Below are 20727 nucleotides of genomic sequence, written 5' to 3'. Positions count from 1 at the left end.
TATTAACCTTGACCTATCTCTATTTTCGTCAACCCTCTGGAATGGATTCTTGTACTTTGTTTTCTTTTTTTAAAAATAAATTTATTTTATTTATTTTTGGCTGCGTTGCGTCTTCATTGCTGCATGCAGGCTTTCTCTAGTTGCAGTGAGCGGGGCTACTCTGTGTCGGTGCACGGGCTTCTCATCGTGGTGGCTTCTCTTGCTGCGGAGCAGGGGCTCTAGGCGAGTGGGCTCAGTAGTTGTGGCTCCCAGGCTCTAGAGCACAGGCTCAGTAGTTGTGGCACACGGGGTTACTTGCTCCGCACGTGGATCTTCCCGGACCAGGACTCGAACCCGTCCTCTGCATTGGCAGGCGGATACTTAACCACTGAGCCAAGAGGGAAGCCCTGTACTTTGTTTTCTGTCTTTCATCATTCTATTAACATGCCCATGGCTGGAGCCATAGGAAGGAAGTGCAGTCTGGAATACGTTTCCACGTGCAGAAGCACTTGCTCTAGAATATATTTACGGTAAGTCCGCCACTCAGCTCTCTTTGAGAAAGAGCTGTTAGTACAAGAACTGCCACGATGACATAATGTCTTATAGCATCCTTCCACTCTTGCAGTTAAACTCACTTCTTTCACTCCCTGCCCCACCTAGAGGAAAACTTTAGTGTTTCCAGTAGAGGCAAGTTTTTCATTTAAAGGCTGTGCATCTGTTGATGGTCTACGGTTTTTCAAACTTGTCTTTTCATGTTGTTTTGATCCAGATGTAGAGGAACGTAAAGGGCTGTTTACCCGGCGCCCAGGATCAGGCCAGCGGGTGGGGTTCGGGGCTGCTTTCTCCGGAAGAGACCCCACCCCAAGGAGGGCCCCTCAGCCCCCAGTTTCCATCTTCCTTTGGGCTTCCTGATTCCCTTGCCGCACCCACGTCTTCGGATGTGGGCTTCCAACGCCTTCCCGCTCGCGCTGCTTTCCTAGTCTAAGGATACTTCGCTTAAGGAGTGGGGCACAATTTTTGGCCACCTTCACTTATTTGTTCTTCGACACCCTAACACCAGGACAGACCCCTCCTCTTAATCCTGATTTCTCAGGCGCAGGCCCACTGATTCATCCCGTCAGGACCAGAAGTGGGCTGTGGAATCCTGCTCCGGTCTGGACCACCTTGCCCATCTTCCTCACCTACAGAATGTGGCAGGAGGTAGAGAGCACACCAGGCAGTGCACTGCCTTTGTTTTCATTAATAACGCACACCGGGCCTCTAGAAGTGTTTGGAAAATGCCACAGAAAATGTAGAACATGGCTTTTCCTGGCTAGAACTCGTCCCTTCACTCTCATTTCCTGTTTCTCGGCCTCTGCCTCCTTTTTCTTCCCACCGTACTTCGTGCCACACTTGCGAATCTTTCTTCCCTTAATGTAAACTTCCCCTTCGCTGCCTTCCCACGGCCGGGGCGGTTTCCCACGCGGGGCGGGCTCAGGGGCGCCGCGCCGGGGTGTCCGGCGGCCTGGGCGCCCCAGCGCGCTCACGCAGCTTTGCAAGAAAGTGGCGCACGCAATCGCCACCTCGGCCGGCCGCGCCCGGTCCGCCAGCTCCCAGCCCCGCGCGCCGGCTTCCGCCCCCGCCGACCCTCCAGCGCCGCGCTGACCCCGCGCCCTAGGGGCCACCGCGGGAACGCCGGGCCGCACGGGCTGCCTCCTCCCCCTCCCGCCCCAGAGTCGCGCCGATCCGCTCCCCCGGGCGCGGAGGCGGGGAGGGAGGGGCCCCCGGGAAGGGCGTGAAGGACGCGGCTCCTGGCTGCCCGCATCTCGGGGCGCAGGGCGAGGTGGGGGTGTGCTGGACTCCCCTCTCCCGCCGCTCCTCGCTCCGGGTCTGCAGCTTCTGCTTCCTGCTCCTCCCGCCCGCAAGTCCGCCCGCCTGCCTAAATTCCGAGCGAGGGCGGACGCCCCTTCTCCCCGGGCTCCCGAGCCGGCCGCGCGGCTCCGCCTCGCCCCCATTCATCCCGCCAAGGTGAACCGCTGGGAGGGAAGACGCCCCCGCCTAGCCCGCAACTTGCGTCGCTCCAGAACCCAAACAATGCTTCCCCCGCCTTCCGCGTGCGGCCCTCCGCCTAGCCCAGCCTCGCGCGCAGCCCCGCGCGCAGGGAACCGCCTGCCCGGGCCGGGACCCCATTGTTGCCCGGCGCGGGCGATGCCCGGCGTCCGGGGGCGGTCCCCGCGAGCGGTCCCGCAGCCTCCGCCGGCCGCCGGAGCCGGCTCCGCCCACACCTTTCCAAGTTAGCTGGTGGGTGAGCCGCGGGGACGGCTCGGGCCCCCGGCCCCCTCCCTGCACGCTTTCACCCGGGCGGGAGGGGAGGGGAGAGGAGCGGCGGGGGCTGTGGGCCGAGCGGGCTCCGCGCTTTATTTGTCTCCGAATTCCCTTCCTAAGGCTGCCTAGCGCGCTGACACAAAAGAGGGGACTTTCTCGCGGCTCCGCGCGAGTCCTCCCCAGACGAGTTGAAATCGGGGGTTCCTCCCGCCGCGAGGCCCCGCGGGCACCCCTCGCCCCGCGCCTCCCAAAGCGGCGTTGGCCATGTGTAGGTTATTTTGGGTGCCGCAGCAAGGTGGTGCAGGTGATCGGGAGGCTCCGCCGCGGCCGGGGGCGGGGGCAGGGGTGGGGCGGGGTGGAGGTTCCGCGGACCCACCCCCCAGCCGGCGGCCCGGGCGCCGAGGCTAGGGCCGGGCAGTGGGTGTTGCCTTCTACCTCTGCGAGCGGGGAGGGGTTAGTTTCCCACAGGGGATTTCAACCATCACACTCAGAGCCCGCCTCCTAATCCTCGGGCGGAGCGGCTCGGGGGCCCCATTTTATGGCAATAAAGCGACTTAGCGCCTGCTGAGCGAGCCCCTCCCCGCCGCCGCCCCCGCCCTCGGCCCCACCCCGGGGCTCGCCCGCAGCGGCGGGGCTTTGTTTCGGGGGAGGAGGACTCGGAGCTCTTTTGTTTGGGGGTTTGGTGTTTTCACCTCACCCCCCCGCTCCCCCAACCCTCCCCCCCCTCCGCGCCTCTCCGGTTTCCTGAGCTGCGGGCTGCAAGGGAGGAGAAGCGGCGTCTTGCAACCCCCTCGGCTGGGCCCCGGGGTAATTCGATGCGGGCCTGACGAGGCTCCCCCCGCTAGACCCGGGCTCGCGTCTCGGCAGCCTCCACCCACCGGCCCACCCTACATTTAGCGCATCATGTGATCCGGGTAAGTCATTTGCAAGTACAACAGTTCCCTGGGTTGCCCCCCATTCATTTCCTGAGAACTGCAGAGAGCAGCTGAGAGGCTCTGCCCGTGCGTGTGCGTGTGCGAGTGTGCGTGTGAGTGTGCGCGGGTGACGCCGTGTGTGTGTGTGTGTGAGTGTGCGCGCGCGCGCGTGTGAGAGCGAGAGAGAAAGGGAGAGAGAGAGGGGGACTCTGTGTGAGGGAAAGAAAACAATTTCTCCTGCTCTGCAGCTTCTGTTCAGGTCTGTGCCGATTCCGTTTCTTATCAAAATAAACAACCCCCTCCTCTTTTTTTTTTTTTTTGTGCCATCCCAGATCAGACCGTATTCTCTTAACATGTTTTATTTTTCTTCTGTCATCTGCTCAAGTTAAATCATTTTGGTTGGTCTGTGTTCGTAAAGGGGGAAAGTGTTGGGAAGCGGGAGGGGGCCGAGGGAGGGCGATGCTACTGCAGAGCAAGTAGCGTCGGTTGGATTCGTGGAGAAGAAAGAAGGAGGTTTCTCCCCCCCCCACCCCCGCCTCGCAATTTTTTTAAAAAAGAACTTACCAAGTAGCGTGAATTAAGCAAATGTTTTTCTACCCCTCGTGGAATTGTTGGTTGCAGTGCTTGCCTGACAGTTGCCAAGGATGAGAAATAAAACACCAGGGCTGAATTGGGGGGGGGGGGGAGCTTGTGGAAGTAGTGTGCCCCCAGGAAGAGAGCGAGTTGGGTGAAGAGCTGCCGCACCGGGCCTTGTGGGCTTGGGTGTGCACTGGAGAGAGCGGAGGGGAAGGGGTTAAGGCGAAGATGACACTGCTGGCATGAATAGTGGTCCTGGTGCTACATTCATTATTGTCTCTGGTCGTAATGATGTGTAACTGTCACTTGCTACAGTGCCTGGTCCATGGAGGTAGCCAGGGGCTGGCCCGTGGCTGTTATTTTCAATTACGGGGTGCCTGACCGGAGTTGACAATGGGCAACTTTGCAGGGCCACCCGGGCCGGGAAGCCCGCGGAGACGGCCTGGGAGCCACTTCTTGCCTTAAGAGGCTCGCTCCGAGGACTCGGACTTGACCTCCGCGACATTAGTTGGTGTTCGCGTTAGATGCTTCCCTACGGGGAGAATCAATCCTGCTTTTGTTGGGTAGAGAACTGCCTATTAGAACTTTGAAAACTTTTATCTTTGGGGAAAAGGGTGGGGTGCACTCAACAGTTCTGTTTCGAAGTGCATTTGAGGCAAATGCTTGGAAAAAGTACCAATTCCTTTGTTATATGCCCTGCAGCTTCCCAACCCCCTTCACCCTGCGCTTCCAGTTTTGCATACTTTAATAGTAACAGCCTTTATTCAGCTGATAAAAGCTGACTGTGTTGAGTTAAAGAGTATTAGTACAACGGAATGTGTAATCTGGATAAACAGTTTGTGTGGTTAGTATTGTCGGCTCTCTAATTTAACTGTACAGATGGTTTAAGTGTCGTGCTGTATGGATTGTTTTAAGCAATTCCACTGGCTAATAGAATCCTCCTCAGACGAGCACTCGAATATTTTATTTTAAATCAGCTTTAATATTCTCTGTTTCCCTGTAACACCAGGGAGAGGAGCAGCTCTATTTACGTTTAGTGCGTGTGCATCTAGTGGCTTCGGTAGACATCTGCCAATCAACGCACGTCATTCTGCAAATCCACCTAGACGCCTTCATGCCCTTTTCTTACTGGAGGATAGAGTTGTTTAGATAAGTTAACGCTTTGAAATAAATTTGGTGGCTTTTAACGGGCAGCAGCTTGTGATGGGGAATAGGGGTGGTCACTTTGAAGGGTGAGTGTATTCCATCTTCTAAGAAATGCTCTTTGGAATTGGCATTCAGTAAAAACAGTGACCCCTCACCTTAAAAAAAAAAAAAAAAATGCCTGGTTGTGCTATTTGCAGACCTCATTCAGATGTTGTTTACATTTTTGAAAACCACATAGAAATTGGTTGTGATAAAGGGGTATACTTTTAGGCTAGAAAATGTTTAACTTTAGAAGCTTAGAAATAGGTTGTTGAAGGACAAACATTTGGTTGCATAAGTTACATCTTTATGGCTGCAGCCTGGTCAATTAGAGTCCGAGGTGGGGAGAGAGGGTTTTGAACATACAAGAATTGACAGAAATTTATAATGTAGTTAGGGAAGAGGTTTGTTATTTTTACCTTCTAATTCATAACTATTATGAAATATACTTGCGCTGGTAAAAGTTGGGATGTTTTCACATAAAATTTTGATCACTTATGCACTAAAACTACTATAGCTGTGTGAGGTAAAGAAACATCCTTGAGGGGTTTCAGTTTATTTTTGAAGTGCTTCAGTTATTTATCTATTACTTCGTAATGCATATTTAAAAGAAACTTCTGTCAGCTAAACTTTATTTGGGAATGCGTTGAATTACTATTTACTGAATGAAAATGGTTGCACCAATGGGCCCTTAATATTTTCTTTTTCTCCAGAAAATTCCTTTTCCACAACTGAATGTCATTTTGGGAGAAAATTGGTCCTGGTGTAGCATTTGAGACCTTGACCTTAGCAGCAACTCTTGGCTGGCACTTGTTTACTACAGCTGCAGCCTATGTGTGTACAGAAAGGGAGGGACTGCAAACACTGGTGCGCTCTCTCTCCCCAGACCAAGGGAAAAACAAATCAGAATGCTTGACAGTCATTCCGAAGAGCACCCATCAGGCATGTAATAGCATTAGTGTTCTGGTCGTTTTAAAAAAAATCTGTGTTCCTCGGGGATTACTTTCCGGCCTCCTGGGAAAGGTAAACATGCACTTCAGCAGACTCAGAGTGAGTTTTAGATGTCATATCATGAAGCAGGCTGCTATCAACATAATGAAATAATTTGTTCTTAAATATAGGTGTGTCTTCTATCCCCATAAAGATGGCATAAGTGCTTAGGCCTCTAAGCCCATATGAGGGCATTTTGAACTCAAGCCAGTGTTGGTTAATCTAGAGTATTGAGTAACTTGACCAGTGAGGTGATGTTGTTAACTAGTTGAACATATAAACGTCTTGGATATTTTCATCATGGTACAAAATGGAAAGTGTGGAATTTCATATTTCTGCGAATTAATATGAGACTAATCACATTAAATTTAGGGCGTCAAATGGTTTGTTTTCTTTATATTGTGAGAGTAACAGTCCTCTTAGTGTCAACTTCATAAATCTAGCTGTAGATGATCTGTGTATTAATACAAAGAAGTTTGTATTCTGCAAAACTAGAAGTGGCACAAAGTTATTGGAAAAGTTATTCTTTTTTTGGATAAATAAGTTTCCTCGCTTGTGCTTCCATGTTGATTAATGAACAAGAGCTAAAAATCTCCAAAGAGTTTTATTCAGAATCAACGCCATGGTTATCTTTTTCTTTTAGAAAACAACTTTCATTTTTGTAAATAACTCCTAAAATAGATGACAGTGGCTCACCTTTGTCATTTACATTTTGAAAATACCACGTGGTACTGGAGTGGAAATATCTGTATTTTTGCCCAGTGTTCGTTTCTTTTCCATTTTAAAATTCACGTTTATTTATTTTTTCAGCCTACACATTATGCACGCCTTTCAGTCTTAAGTATGGACAAAATGTAAGGGTGAAAATATTAAGATTAAATCCCTGGCAACACCTATAACCACAGCCTTAAGTCATCCACCGCAACCAGGGGTCCCCAAATCAAAAGGCAAGTAACCAGACGGACCTCCCCTGTGCCCAGAAGGGCAGCAGCCTTAGGCTCTGTGAGACCTGCTTGGTTTCTAGATCCCAGGCCCTTCCAGAGAACTGTCTGACTTCAGCTGGCCAGAGTTCATTGTCAGGCCGTAGAGCAGCGACACCCCATCTGATGTCAGCTTTTGAGTTCTTGCGGTAGGGAACACATGCTGTGGATTAAATGGTTACTTTCTCTCTATATTCTCAGTAATTATGTTACAGAAGGGTTTTTCGCTTTGGGGTGTTTATTGTCATAAAAGTGGCTACTCGAGTAGTCCTGCTGCTCCAGTGAAAATTTGTTTTGGTCTGGCAGTAGATTACAGGACATTCACTCAAAGAATTCTGCTCTGGGATGGGCTTTCCTCCTGTCTTTTTTTCCAACTCAAAGTCATGCTTTTATTTTGTGGCTAATTTAATGGTATATATTTTTGAATTTTTACTAAGAGCATAGTAATTGGACTGGTCCAAACAGTGTTGCTTTTTAGGTACAGATGCAGTAGCAGAAAGCCCTTGCTGCTGTATTCCGGCGTGGAAGACGAGAGGAAAAACTACAGAGCTTTGGGGTAGTTTTCCACCCCCATCAGAGGCCATAGAAGCTGCCACTATCACAACTTGTTGGCCTCCACAGCCAGGAATTGTGTTTCACGTGCTACATTCACCGTGCTTGACAGTATATATGGCTTTTCACAATAATTGCTGGCATGATGTGTACGTATATACCATATATAAAAATATAGCCACTATTTTAGGTATGTACATATATATGTGTACATACGTAGTCTTTATATTTATGAATGTGAGTTTTTATATTCTCTACCTGTAGAGGTACATACCCCATACATAAACCGTGTACGTTATGACCACGAATTATGGTAAAAAGCCCCCTTCCCACTTGCATAAAAGAGGAGAAGAACAAGCCGAGTTTGTTTTTTCAAATTCTATGTTTAGTAATACTATTTTCACTTTAGTTTAACAAGCAGACTTAAAACATGAAAACAGTCCTGCCCCAAAGAAAACAAACCAACAGACTTACGTGACAACCAAGGTAAATGATTGTAAAAAATGAAATAAATAACTGTAAAGAAAACCTCCATTCATTTCATAATCGGGTGTCTGCCAAGATTATACATCCTGAAATCAGGACTGATTTAAGCAGAGGTGTTGCAGTTTGAGCCTGGCTCTCTCGCTTACCAACTCTGGATGACCTTTGTTAAATTTCTTAATGCCTCTGAGTCTTTAAAATGGGAGAAATCATATGCAGTTTACAGGGCTGTGGTGAGGGTAAGATGAAATAACGTAGGTAAGAATCACTTCGTAAAACTGTAAAGCAGTGGTGTGTCAACTGATTTGACAGGAAAACCACTACCTCCCCGTCCCCCCATCCCCTGCCCTAAAAGGGATGAACTTTCCAGCCTCTCAAAGTGAGCATATAAATTACGCTTATGGAGAAGGAATTTCCGAGTGTGGGTAGAAAACTCCTGGCAGTCAAAGGTCATGAATTCCATTCCTGTCTCACCAGAGATTTGCTCTATGACCTTGAGATCAAGTCACTCTTAAAAAGTTTTTATGTAGCTGGTATAAAAGTTACTGACTGTTAACATTTATATAATGCAGGTGAAGTATCTGAGCTTTTCCAAAGGAAAATACATGAAAATACAGTTTCCATGATCATTTATAGAAAATAGAAAATAAAGATCAGCAAGGATTATTTAGAGATTATAAACCTCCAGGCTACTTCTTCAGTGAGTCAACTGAAACCTCTATCGACGGGTCATTGAAAATGCCCTTCATGTTTTTTTTTTTTATGGAATCATTAAATTTGTGCTGTTGTACTATAATTTAGAACAGCCTATTGAACTTCAGTTCCCTAGTTAAGCCAGTATTCTGTTGATTAAGTTATGTCTGATTTATGGTTTAGTCTCTTGGTTAGACTCAGATGTTGCAGTACAACGTGTGAACAATAAAGGAAGGTAGATGATGGGGATCTTAAATGGGAATTTGAAAACTTATTGCACACATTTTTTTATATGCACACATTTCCGGCCGTGTACATTTTTTAAACACACACACGTTTTTGAGAAAATTAAGAACAATAATACTTTACATAATTTCTCCCCAGCTACACTTCCTCCAGTTAAGAAACAATTTTTTTTCCACACTCTGCGCACTGCTATGCTTGCAGTAGCAAAGAAACAGACTCAAACTAGCTCATCAATATAACTCTTTCCGTGTCACACATACACCTTGCCTACCTCCTGTTCATGTTACAACTATCACTGTGAACATCACTTTCTGTGGGACTCTTATTTATCATCCCTTGCTTGAAGAATACACCAGGTTCCAGTCTGTAATCTATGGCCCCATAACACACGATGTTCCTTCTGGTGTAATTGCTGGTTGATTTGTCTTGTCCCTTCCCAATAATAAGCCCCTTGAGAGCAGGAAGTGAATCTTCTTCATAGTTACTTTCATGGCTTCTAACATAGTGGCTGATCATATAGTGCTAAAATACTTAATGAAGGAACAAATTGAGGAGTACAGTCCATATGACTGTCCTTTCAGTAGCTAAGTGCCAAATATCATGGTCATTTCCCCTTGCCTTTTCATTTCTAGTCAGTATATTCATGTCTATTAATCATTCCACAATTCACTACATTTTCCTGAAAAATTTTTTCTTCTTGCCAAATGAAGCCTTGCAGTGGAGTTAAATACTACTGGATTTGAAACTTTAAGCTACCCAGTTTTTAGCCGTCTAACTGGGCAAGTTGCTTCTGCAAGTCTTAGTTTACTCACTGGTAAATAAAAACAAAAACAAGAACATATAATGTCACCATTGCAGAATGTTTTTGAGGATCAGAATTGTGGTAATGCCTGCAAAGCATCCAGTATATAGAACCTTGTACATACTTAGTGCTCAGTAAATATTAGTCTGCTCAAAAGGTACAAACTTCCAGTTATAAGATAAATAAGTACTAGGGATGTAACATACAACATGATAAATATAATTAATACTGCTGTATGTTATATAGGAAAGTTAAGAGAGTAAATCCTAAGAATTCTCATCACAAGGAAAAAATTTCTTTGTCTTACGTTTTTGTATCTATATGAGATGTTGGACGTTTACTAAATTTACTGTGGTAATCATTTCATGGTGTATGTTATACTTTAAACTTACACAGTGCTATATATCAATTACATCACAATAAAACTGGAAGAAAAAAACTTTCATCTCTTCTAGTATTTTTTTTTTTTAAGATGTTGGGGGTAGGAGTTCATTTATTTATTTATTTTTGCTGTGTTGGATCTTCGTTTCTGTGCGAGGGCTTTCTCTAGTTGTGGCAAGTGGGGGCCACTCTTCATCGTGGTGTGCGGGCCTCTCACCATCGCGGCCCCTCTTGTTGCGGAGCACAGGCTCCAGACGCGCAGGCTCAGCAGTTGTGGCCCACGGGCCCAGTTGCACGGGGCCAGTTGTGGGATCCTCCCAGACCAGGGTTCAAACCTGTGTCCCCTGCACTAGCAGGCAGATTCTCAACCACTGCGCCACCAGGGAAGCCCTCTTCTAGTATATTGATGGCCTCTCTTAAAACCAGCCACTGAGAATGAATAGCAGCAACAAAACAACTACTCTTTATTGTGCAGCTACTATAATACAGAAATTAGGCACTGTGCTTTTCATTTCTTAGCTTATTTATTTACTGTAAAGATTTTCTTTGGACGTGGACGATTTTAAATCTTTATTGAATTTGTTACAGTATTGCTTCTGGTTTATGTTTTTGGTGTTTTGGCTGAGAGGCATGTGGGATCTTAGCTCCCCGACCAGGGATCGAACCCACACCCCTTGCGTTGGAAGGCGAAGTCTTAACCACTGGACTGCCAGGAAAGTCCCTTAGGTTATTTAATATGTACTGTTTAGTACATAACTTAGGTTATTTAATATGTACTGTTTAGTACTGTTTAGTAAACAGGCATGTCTAGTTGACTTTCAAATAATTGACACTTTGAATACTCTGTGGAGACCGCCGAAGTACCTTTTTGTACACTGGATTTTGACTTACGAATATCATCAGTTCATGAATGAATGAATTTTTTTAAGCTCTTGTAAGGTGGGGCCACGTAACAGTCTTTCCCCTCCCCCCAGCCCTGATTTTGCCATTTTTGATAATAATTTCGAAAATTATTTGTGAATTTTACTGTTTTTATGCCTTTCATTAACAAACTGAGTAGAAGAAGGGGAAAATGAAAATCTTGATTCTCGTTTTGAGGAACAGGGCTTATTATCCAGTTGAGACTCATTAGGTGTGCTGAAAATTGGTGAATCTTTATTGAAAGTGCTTAGTGGAGGTAAGCTAATGAATTGTAAAAAAATAATAAGATGACAGAACATACAAAATGCTATACATCTGTTTTTAATGACACTAATAGATTGTGTATAATTACAGGTTTTGTAATATTCCTTTGTCTCTGGGAATAGGTGTCCTTTAAAATGTAAGTCTAGTCCCTTGACTTACACATATTTGAGTTTTGTACAAGTTTGCTGGAGTGCATTATATATTAGAAACATGAGATTCCTTCCTCCCTTCCTTTATTAAATGTTCATTGAGTACATGTGTATGATATTATGGTTTCTATTTAATAGATGTGGAAACTGATTTTCACAGAGTAATGCCATCATTATCAATAACCAGTTAGCTTTAAAGCAAAGAGTTGAAGGCTGGAAAACCTTTGAACTGTCCTCTGTGTTACTCTTACCTCCCTTCAGCATTAAATATGCTATTCCAATTAGTTTTATTGTAGAGAATTAGAGCAAAAGAATGGGAGATTGTACAAATAAATATTGTCTTTAGAGACTGTTTTATTTGTAGATTATATTGATATACATTTACTAGAATACCTTTACTAGAATATTTACTTCAGTGTAGAAGCCAATTCTGTGTTTAAGAGACTTAATCCAAAAAATTATTTTAGGCGGCAACTGCTACAGGATGTTCCATAATGTTAATAGTAGACCAATAAATTCTGGCCAGTATGCTTTCTGTTTGATAAAGCTATTGAAGTCAGAGGCATAATAAAATTAATAAAAACATATTATCTGTATAAAAAATGCCTTACTTTCTCATTGGATTTATGCTTATTTAGCTCCTACCATGTATCTGGAATTATATATGAAAATGGGTAGGACATCACCAATGAGCCGAAAATCAAGTAGGAGAAGTAAGACTTCTGTAGAAAATTATAATTCAAAGTAATTTGTGATACATGGATCAAGTGCTATAAGTTGCTTAAACAAAAGGCAGGGGAGAAAAATTGCTCCTAGCTGGGAAATCAAAGGTTTCGAGGTTTGAAAGTGGATAGGTGGCACAAATCCTTCATGGAAAAAGTTTTACGTTTTATAGAAAAGAAACAGCAAACCTGCAAGCGGAAGAGAGCAAATTAAAAAAAGCTATTTTGGCATCTGTGGTGATTTCACACCTCTTTTTCTGTTATCTTTTAGAGCTGATGGCTTTGTGGTGTTTTGGCGAACTTCTGTCATTTGCTGTATCACCAGAAAATTTTCTTTTCCAAAAATAGATCCCGGCATATGCTTGGCTAGTAGGGCACACAGTGTTACAGTGAATTTAGAGAAGGTTTATTTGGATAAACAAAAATAATGGTGGTTGATTAATAAAAATTTAAAAGTACACTTTATATGAAGTTATCTAATAAAAGTTTTGCATATTGCTGAAGAGGTTTGATATATGTTTTATTTATAAATGTTGGGAATTTTAGCCTTGACCAAAAGCCTTTACATATAGGAATAAAATCTTTTTTTCCTGTGTAAGAACAATGGAAGGGAAAACTTGAAAATCGATCAGTTTTACAGAAGGTCAGAGTCAGTTGAAGGGATATTTAGAAAGGAACTTTACAGTAGAGTGGTTGAATATTTAAAGAGGGATATCCTCTGGAATGTGCATTAGCTTTTCTGCTGTAGGTAGAAATACAGGACACTTAAGCAAACACACGAGATACTTCATTTTGAGAGACTGTATAATAAGAAAGAAATGAACTCTTAATGAGTCTATAAAGAGCATTGACGGTATTTTTATTGTACACTGAACTTTCTGTTGAGTATATTGGGACTCTACCAAGGCTCCAGGCTGAAGCAGTTGTGTTTTATGTATAAGTAGCTTTGTAATTAAGACAGTTTAGAATTCTTGAGAAGTAGGGGCCAGCAAAAAAAGAATTTCTTAGTGCTTGGTGGTTTACAGAGTGGTTTTAGTTTCATCCTGACAATCCTATAATGTAGATTGGACACAGTGAAGGTAAAATAACTAGAAGGTAGCCAAGTCAAAACTAGAACCTTGATTTCCAACACCAGTAAAATAATTTGTTCCCATTTCATTCCACTGCTGTCTTCCTAACTTTCATTTAGTCTTAATAAGCCAACATTCTGAAAGTCCACATTGCGCAAAAGAGGTGCTGCTCAGTGAATATGATTGGATGAATTCTTATCTCCTTCCAAAACATACTTTAAGGGGGTATATAAAACCCCAAATATAACAGCTCGGAGGGATCAACCCAATTAATCCTAGAAGAGACTGTGCAATTGGAATGCATCCATACTCTGAAGGAAATTAGGGAGATGCTTCATCACTTAGCACATAGCAGGGCTTATGTTAGGTGCTGAGAATACTAAGATAAATAGAACATGGGCTTTGTCCCAACGTATAGGCAGATTGGGGAAAATGCAGCACAGTTAAGCCCAAAGGAAGGGCCATGCTAGTGTATTCTGCTTCAGTTTATATTCTTCATGTAGATCTTTTATGTGCCTAAAAATAATACACTAGATATTCTTAGATTTATGTTACAGTCTCTTTTAAGTACTTTCAATCTTATCGGAAAACCTTTGGAAAACCTTTTTCCATTTAGACGTGGTTTTCTAAGTGTTTTCTCTTTCAAAAATTATGTTGCACATTTACTGTACATAAAATGTGTATACACGTTTTAAAGGTATTATTTAATGTTTACAACCAACTCAAAGCTAGATATTTATAATATTTACATGTGAATTTATTCTTACCTTTATACTTAGTTTTTCAAAGGATTACCCCTTAAGATCTATAGGAAATAAGCTGTGTTTTGCAGAAACTCACTTGTTGGGCAGGGTTTACACATCTCTCTCTCTGATAAAAGTAGGTACACGTGTGTGGAGACTTTAAACTTGATTTTATAGTGAACTCCTTTCTCTTTTTTTTACTTAGCTTCCCTTCTTCCTCTAGCCAACAGTAGCATTATATTCCCTCATAACCCTCATCATAACCATCAGTATTATGGGTCTTAGTATTTTTCTCCACAGCCATAAGTGTTATAGATGCATCTGCACACACGGTTTTTTGATCACGTTTACAAAAGTGAGATTATTTTTTGGAGACTGTTTTTTTTCATTTCGTCCTGCCTAAGGGAAATCCTTCCACTTAGCTGCAAGAACTCTAATCCATTGAAAACAAAACTGTTGAATATATTGCAAGGTATGGTTATTTTATAGTCTGTTAACTTACTGATGGGCAATGCTTTGTTTCCAGTTTTTGCTACTAAAACCAGTATTGTAATAAATATCTTTATATTACAGACTTGTGGGATCGATCACCAGGGTGGCGTTATTGATTCAAAATGTTGCCACCAGCAATGCAGGGAAATACCCTTTCCCATAAACTCCATCAGCAATAGATGACACTTTTCTAGTATGATAGTTGTGTAGTGGTATCTCATTGTTAACTTCAGTTATTATTTCCTGACTTCTAGTGACCTGGAGCATCTTTTCCTATGTTTGTAGGTAAATTGGTATTCTTCTAAGAGTTGCCCTTTATTCTTTGTTCATTTTTCTATTTGGTTATTGTCCTTTTGTGAGAGTTATTTATATATTACAGCTATTAACCATTTGTCTGATGCCTGCATTGCAGATAATTTTTTCAAAAACTAATCTTTGGCCTCTTGTCTGTTTAAGAAGTATCTTTTGATGTTGTTAACATTTAAATTAAAAAAAAGTTATTTATTTTTGGCTTTGTTGGGTCTTCGTTGTTGCGCGCGGGCTTTCTCTAGTTGCGGTGAGCAGAGGCTACTCTTCCTTGTGCTGTGCAGGCTTCTCATTGCGGTGGCTTCTCTAGTTGCGGAGCACGGGCTCTAGGTGCGTGGGCTTCAGTAGTTGTGGCACATGGGCTTAGTTGCTCCGCGGCATGTGGGATCTTCCCGGACCAGGGCTTGAACCCGTGTCCCCTGCATTGGCAGGTGGATTCTTAAGCACTGCACCACCAGGGAAGTCCCTAACATTTTAAATTTTAATATAATCAATTTTTTCCCCTCTCTGTTTCTCTGGTTTCCTGTTTTTGTTTTAAGTTTTTAAAAGACTTTCTCCATTGGTAAAATAAACATGTAATGTCCTAGACTTAGATTTAATTTTTCTTTCCACTTTGATCTTATCTTTAGTCCATTTGGAATTTTTCGTTGTACATGTGTCATGAGAGGGGAGGGAGGGGGTCCACTTTTACTTACTTTCAGGTGCATATCCAGTCCATTGTATCAGAACCATTTTTAAGGTAATGTATCCCTTTCCCAGTAAATATAAATTCCACAGTTGTTTTCGTATATCCTATGATAGTACTGGGTTGTTTTTTTTTTAACATCTTTATTGGAGTATAATTGCTTTACAGTGGTGTGTTACTTTCTGCTGTATAACAAAGTGAATCAGCTGTATGTATGCATATATCCCCATATCCCCTCTCTCTTGCGTCTCCCTCCCACCCTCCCTATCCCACCCCTCCAGGTGGTCACAAAGCACCGAGCTGATCTCCCTGTGCTCTGCGGCTGCTTCCCACTAGCTATCTATTTTACGTTTGGTAGTGTATATATGTCCATGCCACTCTCTCACTTCGTCCTAGCTTACCCTTCCCCCTCCCCGTGTCCTCGAGTCCATTCTCTACGTCTGCGTCTTTATTCCTGTCCTGCCCCTAGGTTCTTCAGAACCGTTTGTTTTTTTTTTTTTAGATTCCATATATATGTGTTAGCATACGACATTTGTTTTTCTCTTTCTGACTTACTTCACTCTGTATGACAGTCTCTAGGTCCATCCACCTCACTACAAATAACATAATTTCGTTTCTTTTTATGGCTGAGTAATATTCCATTGTATATATGTGTCACATCTTCTGGTACAGGGTTTTTTTCCTTTTAAAACTGATTTTCTTAGATATTCTCAGACATATAACTAGGGTTCATATCTTAGGAGTATCGTATTCATTGTCCACCTCCCCTGGGCAAAAGATACATAAAAACCCTATTGTGATTTTAATTGCACTAAATTTACATATAATCTGGGGACAATTAATATTTTAATGTTATCTCTATTTCTAATGTTATTTCATTTTATCATCCTAATTCAAAAATATGGTTGTCTTTCCATTTGTTCAATCTTACTTTTTATACTTCAAATAGATTTTAATATATTTTTGTAATGATTGTTTTCTCTTTAATTAAATTTAATTCTAAGTACATTATAGGTTTTTGGCTATTTTATATCTATTGGGATAATATAATTTCTTTTCTTAGTTTGTTGATACAGTGAATTAATTGCACTGCTTAAGTTTTGAACGTTGTACCAGACATTCCTTATTCCTTGTATAAGCCTTACTTGGTCTTGATGCATTATCTTATTATGTATAGCTATATTTGATTTTCTAATATTTTGTTAAGAATTTTTTAAAAGTTAGCTTTTATTCTTGTAGTGTCTTTATCTGATTTTTCTTTCAGGGTATTTGTAGCCTCCGAAAATAACTTGGGAAGTGTTCTGTCCTGTTCGTTTTTGGGATACTTTGTGTAGAATTGGTATTTTTTCTCCCTTGGAAGTGTGGACGAATTCACCAGAGAATTCATGTGGATTTAGAGGCTTATTTTTCTTTCTAGGAAGGTTTTCAATTTATTTAATGCATATAGGGCTATTCAGATTATAAATTAATTTTTCAGTGAACCTTCTTAGTTTGTGATTTTGAAGGAATTTGGCTTTTTATATGTTATAGAATTTATTGGCATAAGGTTGTTCATATTACCTTATTCTTTTAATATTTGTAGGATCTGCACTGATAACACTTTATTCCTAATTTTGGTGACTTGTGACTTTTGTATTTTTGTCTTGATCACTTTGTCTAGAGGATTATCAATTTTATTGATGTTGTGAAAGAACCAGCTTTCGGTTTCATTAATTTTTTCCTCTGGTATTCTACTTTTTTCTAATTCATTGATTCCTGATCTTTATTATTTTCTTCTTTCTGCTTGTTATAGGTTTACTTTTTTCTTTTTGTGGTTTCTTAAGATGGAAGCTTAAAATATTGGTTTGAGACCTTTTTTCTTACGTAATGTATGTAATGCTATACATTTTACTCTGAGCTCTGTTATTTTACATTTTTATTCAGTTCAAAAGATTTTCTAATTTCCATTGTGATTTCTCCTTTGATCTTGGATTATTTAGAATTATGTATTTTAATGTTCAAATACTTGGGCATTTTGGGATATACTTCTTATATTGGTTTCTAGTTTAATTCCATGGTTTTCAGGGTATGTATGATTTGGGGTCTTTAAAAATTTGCTGAGATTTGTTTTATGGCTCAGAATGTGGTCAGTATTGGTGAAGGTTACATGTACAATTGAAAACAGTGGACCCTGCATTGTTGGGTAGAGCAGTCTATATGTATATTAGACCTATATCCTACAAATGTCAGTTTGGAAAGTTGGTTAATGTTCTTCACGTCTTCTACATTGTTAACTGATTTTTCTTTTGTCTCCTTGTTCTGAAGGTTTTTGGGAGAGCGGGCTTTAAGTATTTAAATTCAATTGCGAATTATTCTAATTCTCTTTTCAGTTCTATCAGCTTTTGTTTATGTATTTTGAGCTCTGTTATTAGGTGCAAACAAATTTAGGATTGTTATGTTTTCTCCATGAATTGACCCCTACATCATCATGTAGTATCCCCCTTTTTCTCGTGTAGACAACGTATAATTGGGTGTTACTGTTTTTAATACAATCTTACTGTCTCCAGCTTTTACCTGGAATCATTTGATCATTTACAGTAAACATTTTGATGTGATTAGGTTTCTATCTCCTAACTTGCTATTTGTTTTCTATTTGTCTCATATGTTCTTTGCTATTATTTTCATGCGTCTTGCCTTCTTTAGGCTTGATTATTTTTCAATATTCTATTTTATCTTCACTTTTGGCTTTTTAATTACAGCTCTTTGTTTTATATTGTTAGTGGTTACTCTAGGGTTTACAACTTACATCATTAACTTCTCACACTTCCTGTATGATGTCAGAATTTTACAATGGTATACTGTCATTTTTTCCTCTCACTTTGCTTATGCTATTTTCTTAATATATTTTACTTATACGTGTTATAAACCATAATTTCCTAGATACTATTTTTGCTTTAAAGAGTCAATTACATATATATACATATATATATATATACACATATATATATATATTTGTGTGTGTGTGTGTGTGTGTGTGTTTACTGATGTCTTTTCTAGTTCCAGCGTTCTTTATTTGTTTGTTCTATGTTTCTATCTAGTATCATGTTACTTTTGCCTAAAGAAATTTCTTTAGTATTTCTTGTAGAGCAGGTCTGCTGGCAATGACTGTTCTCAGCTCTTGCTTGTCTGAAAAAGTCTATCTGCCTTTGTTTCTGAAATATTTTATTTGGGTTTTGAATTCTAGGCTGACAGTTTTCTCCTCATTACTTTAAAGATATCGCTCTATTATCTCATAGCTTACATAGTTTCCGAGAGATGTCTTTTATTATTCTGATCTTTGTTCTTCTATAAGTAATATTTCTCTTTTTCTCTGGCTGCCTTCAGGATTTTTTTTAAACTTTTTTTTTTTACCCTGGCTGTAAAGTGCATAGGTGTGTTATCGTTTATAATTGTCCTGCTTGGGGTTCTCTAAGCTTCTTTGATCTGTAGCTTATTGTCCTTCCTAATTTTTCATCCATTATCTTTTTGAATATTTCTTCTGCCTCCTTTCTGTTGCTTCTTGTGGACTATTTTGACAAGTACATTAGTCTAATTGATATTGCTTCATAGGTCTAGGATTCTCTGCGCCCCCCCTTCAGTTTTCAGTCAGAATGATTTCTATTGATCTGTCCTCAAATTTACTAATTCTTCCTGTTGTGTCTAGTGTTTTGTAAGCTCAGTGAAAGCATTCTTCATCTTTGAGATAAAGCAGTTTGTCTAGTATTTTCATAGAACTTAAAAAAGTTTTCCACATCTTTGCTGAATTTTTGATTATTCATGTTGTCTATCTTTTTCTCTAGATTTTTAAACATCTTAATTACAGAGTCTCTATTTGATAGTTTCAACATCTCTGCCATCTCAGGGTCTGATTATGTTGATAGCTTTATGCCTTGACATTGGGTATCCTTGCTTTGTTTTGGTGTCTTGTAATTTTTGATTGGCTGCATGACATTATGTAAAAGAATAGTACATAGTGAGATAAAAAGTTATTATGCTAAGACATGGGTGTGCCTCTTATTCTGCAAGGTGTTAGTGTCTGTCGAGGCAGATAAATGAATCAGTTTCTTCAGTATATGTGCTGAGTTACTGCTTTGTTGTTGCTACTGAACTGTCATATCACCAGAGACTTCAAGTTTCTCCAGGAATGCATTGCTTTACCTGGAGACTTCTGTGAGACCTGGAGTGCCACAGAATTTTTCTTCTCAGTGTTCCTGCTATACCCTCAACTTTCTGCTAGTCCTGAACTCCAGTGACACAAGGGACCCCTTTCTGTGCTTTTTGCGTCTATCTTGGAAGTAGTCTGGGTGAAGTTGTGGATGGATAAGTGTGTGGAGTCTTAGCTTCCCTACACCAGATGCAGTTTTAGGCTGGCCTGGATGACTGAGTCTGAGCTGGGACGTTGTCAGCATGTCTGTCCCTTTCTCTTGTGGTAGCCAAACTCTGCCTTGTGTCAATGGTAGGCTTTTGTGCCAGTGAGTTTTCTATTCTTACATCAGTATGGCTGATGTCTTGTTTGTATCACTGTAGAATTCTGGGCCTCAGTGAGTTTCTTGCCTTACCCCAGGATCAGATGAGTTTTACCTAGTGTTCAGTGCAGGGCAGTTGTGTTCATGATTTTTGTTTCTCACTCAGTGGCTACTATCCTTTGAACCTCGGAAGAGGGCTAGGCAGAGGGTCTCTCTCTCTCTCTCCCAGTGGCAGATAACTTCTTCTCCTCCTCTAGCACAGTCCACCTTTGCCTGGAGGGAGAAGGAGTATTTACTGTCCCTTCCTCTGTGGCAGATGGCTTTTGCTTCATTTGATGTTAGAGTCTTGGATGAAGCCAGTTTTTATGCTTGTCCCCCAGTGGTAGCTGATCCCTACCCGCATGCCAACACTTCCAAGAGTAGCTCTTTTAGGCCTCCTGTTCTTTTTCTAGTCTTTTGTCTTAGCACCTGGAGGAGGATTATGCAGAAGAGTAGGTGAGTGGCTGTGGAGTGTCCTTGCATCTGGCGCTTCCTGGGATACTAAGTGACTTTGCTAGCCCACATTCAGCTTTTAAAAATTTATTACTATTTTAGTGGTTTTATATTGCTTAAAAATTAAAAGAAGAATTTTAATTGTAGTAAAAACAAACAACATAAAATTTACCATCTTAACTATTTTTAAACTCACAGTTCAGTCGTGTCAACTGTATTCACATTGTTGTGCTTCGCATCTCAGACGCTTTCATCTTGCACAGGTGAAACTCTGTACCCACTGAACAGCACCTCTCCATTACCCCCTCTCCTGG

At 41.6% G+C, this 20727-nt stretch overlaps 1 protein-coding gene across 1 annotated transcript in view; it reads left to right on the top strand.

The window, feature by feature from the left end:
- The first annotated feature begins 2921 nt into the window (after window positions 1-2921).
- KLF12 (KLF transcription factor 12) overlaps window positions 2922-20727 on the top strand; it is a 439279-nt gene continuing 421473 nt past the window's right edge. Inside the window, exon 1 of the mRNA XM_065895860.1 lies at window positions 2922-3197. The gene's annotated coding sequence lies outside the window, so the exon portion shown is untranslated. The remainder of the gene's footprint in view (window positions 3198-20727) is intronic.

The sequence above is a fragment of the Phocoena phocoena genome, chromosome 18 (genome assembly GCF_963924675.1).
Source record: "Phocoena phocoena chromosome 18, mPhoPho1.1, whole genome shotgun sequence".
Classification (NCBI taxonomy): Eukaryota; Metazoa; Chordata; class Mammalia; order Artiodactyla; family Phocoenidae; genus Phocoena; species Phocoena phocoena.
Note: the sequence above shows the minus strand (reverse complement) of the source record. Positions and strands in the feature narration are given on the sequence as shown.